Here is a 6,017-nt window from a genome sequence, read left to right as displayed (position 1 = left end):
ATTACACATCACTGGCACCCTGTGTACTGTGTAATTACAGTCACTGGTGTAACCAAAAGATTGGCTTGAGTTTGAGTTTTGGAAAAAGTTCCAAGCCTTTAAAAAAAACAATGAGGAGTCCAGTGGCACCTTAAAGACTAACAGATTTATTTGGGCATAAACTTTTGTGGGTAAAAAACCCCGCTTCTTCAGATGCATGGAGTGAAAATTACAGATACAGGTATACATACACTGGCACATGAAGAGAAGGGAGTTACCTTACAAGTGGAGAACTAGAGTTGACAAGGCCAATTCCATCAGGGTGGATGTGGTCTACTCCCAAGAATTGATGAGGAGGTGTCAATACCAAGACAGAGAAAATTGCTTTAGTAGTGAGCCAGCCACTACCAGTCCCTATTCAAGCCCAAATTAATGGTGTTGAGTTTGCAAATCAGTTGTAGCTCTGCAGTTTCTCTTTGAAGTTTGTTTTTGAAGTTTTTTTGTTGAAGGATGTCTACTTTTAAATCTGTTATTGAATGTCGAGGGAGATTGACGTGTTCTCCTACTGCCTTTTGTATGTTACCATTCCTGATGTCTGATTTGTGTCCATTTATTCTTTTACATAGAGACTGTCCGGTTTGGCCAATGTACATAGCAGAGGGGCATTGCTGGCACATGATGGCATATATCACATTAGTAGATGTGCAGGTGAATGAGCCCCTGATGGTGTGGCTTATGTTGTTGGGACCTCTGATCGTGTCACTAGAGTAGATATGGGGACAGAGTAGGCAATGGGGTTTGTTACAGGGATAGGTTCCTGGGTTAGTGTTTCTGTGGTGTGGAATGTAGTTGCTGGTGAGTATTTGCTTCAGGTTGGGGGGCTGTCTGTAAGCAAGGACTAGCCTGCCTCCGAAGGTCTGTGAGAGTGAGGGATTATTTTCCAGGATAGGTTGTAGATCACTGATGATGTGCTGAAGAGGTTTTAGCTGGGGCCTGTACGTGATGGCCAGTGGTGTTGTTATTTTCCTTGTTGGGCCTGTCCTGTAGTAGGTAACTTCTGGGTACCCATCTCATTCTGTCAATCTGTTTCCTCACTTCCCCAGGTGGGAATTGTAGTTTTAAGAATGCTTGATAAAGATCTTGTAGGTGTTTGTCTCTGTCTGAGAGATTGGAGCAAATGCGGTTGTATCTTAGGTCTTGGCTGTAGACAATGGACCGTGTGAATGTGTCCTGGATGGAAGCTAGAGGCATGTAGGTAAGTATAGCAGTCAGTAGATTTCCAGTATAGGGTGGTGTTTATGTGACCATCACTTATTTGCACTGTAGAGTCCAGGAAGTGGATCTCTTGTGTGGACTGGACCAGGCTGAGGTTGATGGTGGGGTGGAAATTGTTGAAATCCAGGTGGAATACTTCAAAGGCCTCCTTCCCGTGGGTCCATACGATGAAGATGTCATCAATGTAGTGCAAATAGAGGAGGGGTGCTAGGGGACAAGAGCTGAGGAAGCGTTGTTCTAAGTCAGTCATAAAAATGTTAGCATACTGTGGGGCCATGTGGGTACCCATAGCAGTGCCGCTGACTTGAAGGTATAAATTGTCACCAAATCTGAAATAGTTCTGGATGAGAACAAAGTCACAAATCTCAGCCACCAGGTATGCCATGGCCTCATCAGGGATACTCTTCCTCACAGCTTGTAGTCCATTCTCATGTGGAATATTGGTGTAAAGAGCTTCTACATCCATGGTGGCCAGGATAGTGTTTTCAGGAAGATCATCTATGCATTTTAGTTTCCTCAGGAAGTTGGTGGTGTCTCGAAGTTAGCTGTGGGTGCTGGTAGAGTTTGGTCTTAGGACAGAACCCAAATAGCCAGATAATCCTGCTGTAAGTGTGCCCATGCCTGAGATGATGGGGCATCCAGGATTTCCAGGTTTATGGATCTTGGGTAGCAGATAGAATACCCCTGGTTGGGGCTCTAGGGTGTGTCTGTGTAGATTTTTTCTTGTGCTATAGCAGGGAGTTTCTTGAGCAGATTGTGTAGTTTCTTTTGGTACTCCTCAGTGGGATTGGAAGATAGTGGCCTATAGAATGTGCTGCTGGTATTCTGCCTGACAGCCTCCTGTTCATAATCCGACCTGTTTATGATGACTACTGCACCTCCTTTGTCAGCCCCTTTGATTATAATGTCAGAGTTGTTTCTGAGGCTGTGGACAGCGTTGCATTCTGTATGGCTGAGGTTCTGGGGCAAGTGATGCTGTTTGTTCACTATTTCAGCCTGTGCACATCTGCGGAAGCACTCTATGTAGAAGTCGAGTCTGTCATTTCAACCCTCAAGAGGAGTCCACACAGAATTCCTCTTCTTGTCATGTTGGTAGGAGGGTTTCTGTGGGTCAGTGCTCTGTTCAGTGGTGTGTTGAAAATATTTCCTTGAGTTGGAGATGGCGAAAGTAGGCTTCCAGATCACTGCAGAACTGTATCATGTGTGTGGGGGTGGTGGGGCAGAAAGAGAGACTCCGAGACAGACTCTCCTGCTGGGCTAAGTGTGCAGTTGGATAGATTAACAATATCGTTGGGTGAGTTTAAGGGTACCACCATTGTAGCCCCCTGTGGCATGTAAGAATTTAGATAGCTTACTGTTCTTTTTCCTCTGTAGAGAAGTAAAGTGTGCATTGTAAATGGCTTGTCTCATTTTTGTAAAGTCCAGCCATGTGGAAGTTTGTGTGGAAGGTTGGTTTTGTATGAGAGACTCCAGTTTTGAGAGCTCACTCTTCAGATGTGTTTGCTCTTAGGGTAACACCCACCAGGTAGTTTACATCCAATTTAACCAGTACATTGTGACTGAACTATTCAAGTTGATGGCCCATTACCGAACACAGTGAACCAAAGAAGAAGCTTATCCCCGCTCAGTGAGCCTTCCTGTGGACACCTTAGCCAGAATAGGGGTAATGGCTGCCTCTATGACTCATCAAAGCACGCAAGGGCATGTGACTTGCTCATGTGACCCTGGACTCTATATTGTACCAGTACTTTCCCACAAACTAAGACTGAGAGCATTGCCTCCACATGAGAGAAATTATAAAAGGCCCTTGAAGCGTCTCTATTTTGCCTCTTTCCTGCTCTGGACTATGGACTTACTCTAAAAGGAGCATTCCAACCAATGGACTGAGGACCTTCCAATCTTTTTGAAGTTAAGTTACCGGAGACATTACAAGCCAGCTGTTTATTCCATCATTGCTTCAAAGCTGATACAAGAACTTTGCAATGAGTGTATGCATTTGTTTTCCTTGACCATTATAACTTTATCCTCTTTCTTTTCTCTTATAAATAAACCTTTATATATTAGATCCTAAAGGATTGGCAACAACATGATTATTGGGTAAGATCTGAGTTATATATTGGCCTGGCAGTGTGGGTGATCTCTTGGGATTAGAAGAACCCTTTGTTTGATTCAATTGGTTTTAAATAGCCACTCGTCATTAAGTCCAGTGTCTGGGTGGTGAAACAAAGGCTGGGATACCTAAGGAGGCTGCATTTCTGAATTCTTGTTCACCAGTGTGGTGACATAGAAGTTTACTTTTGTTACTGGCCTGGTATATTTTATGGAAGAATAATCACCCGTTTGGGGTGGGTGTGCCCTATTTTTCAGTGGTTTGTCCTGAATCTGGTATTCTCGGCTGGGAACCACTGAGGCACAGTGACAGTTTGCAATGCCTTATGGGGCAAGTACAACATCACATGATGAAGGCTTCTCAATCCCACCATTCCATGGGCATCCTACTAGATTGCCAGACACTTTTCACCTGTCCTGGTAACCTGCAACCCAGCCATCTCTGTCTGAAAGCATGGATCCTGCACTGCTGTTCAGTAATGAACACAAGGCTGTAACAGGAGCCCAATGCGGGGCTACTTGCCTGGGGCTTGCCTTGAAGGAGCATATTAACACTGAGGCACAGTAATGTGTGTTGCTGTTGTGTGCTGAGCCTGGCATTCTTTGTTTGCACCATGCTATGAACCTTGCAATGATTGCTGTGTGTGCCCAAAAAGTAACACATTTTAAATCACTTTTTAAAGTAGCATTCGGTAATATGACCAAACTGACAGCTCTGAACAATAACACAAAAAGCCCACAGAAGTGTATGTGTATGGAGGGGAGAGTGTGTGACAATGAGTGTGTGTGTTTGAGAGAGACAGAGATAGAGTGAGTGTGCGGGGTAGAGTGAGTGTATCAGCACACTGTCTCATTAAGTTTGGACAACAGCCGAAAACAACCAATCCTGAGGCAGAAGCTGGTGCACGTACAGCTGGTGTCCCCCATCCCATCACCCCAGCTCAGCAGAGACCGGTACACCAGCGGGGGCAGAGGGACACCCTAACATCAGCTCCTACCTCTTTCCCTGGCTATACATAGCCAGGACAGCAGGGGTCTCTTTCCCCCCACCCAGCAGCAGGCTGCCTGCCACTGTGGGCCTAGTGCCAGGGAGAGCAGGATTCTGCATTAATGTTTAAATTCTGTGATTCCCTCTGAGTTCTCCCACAGCCTCCTCTCCCCACAGACCAAGGAGATCCACCCCCTCCAGGCAGGCATACGTTTGCTTCTGGGAGCTGGCATGCTTAGCTGGGCAATACCTATGGGATCTCTTCATGCCCAGGATGCCGGGCAGCGGAGTTCAAATCAGTGAGCAGAGCGGTCATGTTAGGCATTGTGAGATACCTCCTAGAGGCCAGTTATGGTGATGTAACACATGCAGTGTCTACACTGATGTTTTGTCGATCTAACTTTGCTGCAAAAAGCTCCATGCCTCTCATCGAGGTGGCTTTATTATTTTGGCAAAGCAGGAGAGTTTTGTCAGTGGCAGGAGCATTGTAGTGTGTACTCCTCCAGTTTTATCAACAAAAGTTGCCTTTTGCTGACAAAACTGTGTAGAGCAGACAAGGCCGAACTCTAAGATTCCTCCATTTTAAGAGCAGTGTGGAGGCTGGGTTGGATTTCTGCCAGAGGTGAAAATGGGCTGGTACAGCGTATCGGTCAGAAGTGGCAGCTGGTCCAGGCCCTTACGCAGCCAACGTTAAAGTGCTGCCACAGCAGCGCTTTTATGTTGCTGCTCCTTTTGTCCCACCCTGATGGGCTGCCAACGGGGGAAGGGGGGAGGAGACAAAAGGGGCAGCTGCCCCAGGGCCTGGCAATTTAAAAGGTGCTTCTACTGCGGCAGCAGCCAGAGCCCCAGGCCCTTTAAATCACTCCTGGAGCCCCAGGCAGTGCAGGCTGGGCAGCGCAGAAGGGCTGGCTGAGAGAGGCTGACCCCAAATCCCCGCCCCTTCTGCCCGAGGCCCCGCCCCTTTTGGGGGCTCGGAGCCAGGCCCTGTTCCAGGAAGTCTTCTATGTTACTCTCACCCCTGGTTCCTGCTTTTATTCCCATGTCACGTTCTAGCGTCATTTCCCACCATTTACCCACAGACCCAAGTCAGAGACTGTCTTTGTCCTGCGCCTGTTTCTGCTCTTGACCTAGGCATTAAAGTGACTAGTAAAAGGAATAAAAGAGACAATGAGGCTGCTGATACTGAAGCCATTAGTTTCAAAGGCTTTTCTGATGTCGATTGTGATTTTGCTGACGCCAGTGCTGCTCCTACTGGTTCTTCTAGTGAAAATGTTGCTGTGCCCGTGGAAATTAGAGCTTTTGTTATAGGGTTCTTATATGGAGGGTTCTGAGGGTTGAGAGACTAGGAAAAATTCAAAAGATGAAGCAGCAGAGTGGTTCCCCTCTCTCCTCCTGTGCAGTCAGTATGTTACAGAATTCCTGTTTTAGAGAACAGATTGGCAAAGAGCCCATCCTGAGGATGAGTAAAACTGTATTCTAAAACATGTTTGGACATCAGCTAAGTCTTTGGTAAACACAGTTGCTTACTGCAGAAGTTCAAGCATCTCAGTGGCTCCAACCAGGCTTTGAAATTAACACCATCGGCCTTATTAGTTATTCAAACAACTGAAAGTGCCTTTGTTCTGAGCACCTTGTGCGGGGGCAGCGCACTTCACCTTAGCACAGT

This window comes from Dermochelys coriacea, chromosome 1 (genome assembly GCF_009764565.3).
Source record: "Dermochelys coriacea isolate rDerCor1 chromosome 1, rDerCor1.pri.v4, whole genome shotgun sequence".
In the NCBI taxonomy this organism is placed as follows: domain Eukaryota; kingdom Metazoa; phylum Chordata; order Testudines; family Dermochelyidae; genus Dermochelys; species Dermochelys coriacea.
The sequence above is the reverse complement of the archived record's forward strand: the minus strand, read 5'-3'. Positions refer to the sequence as shown.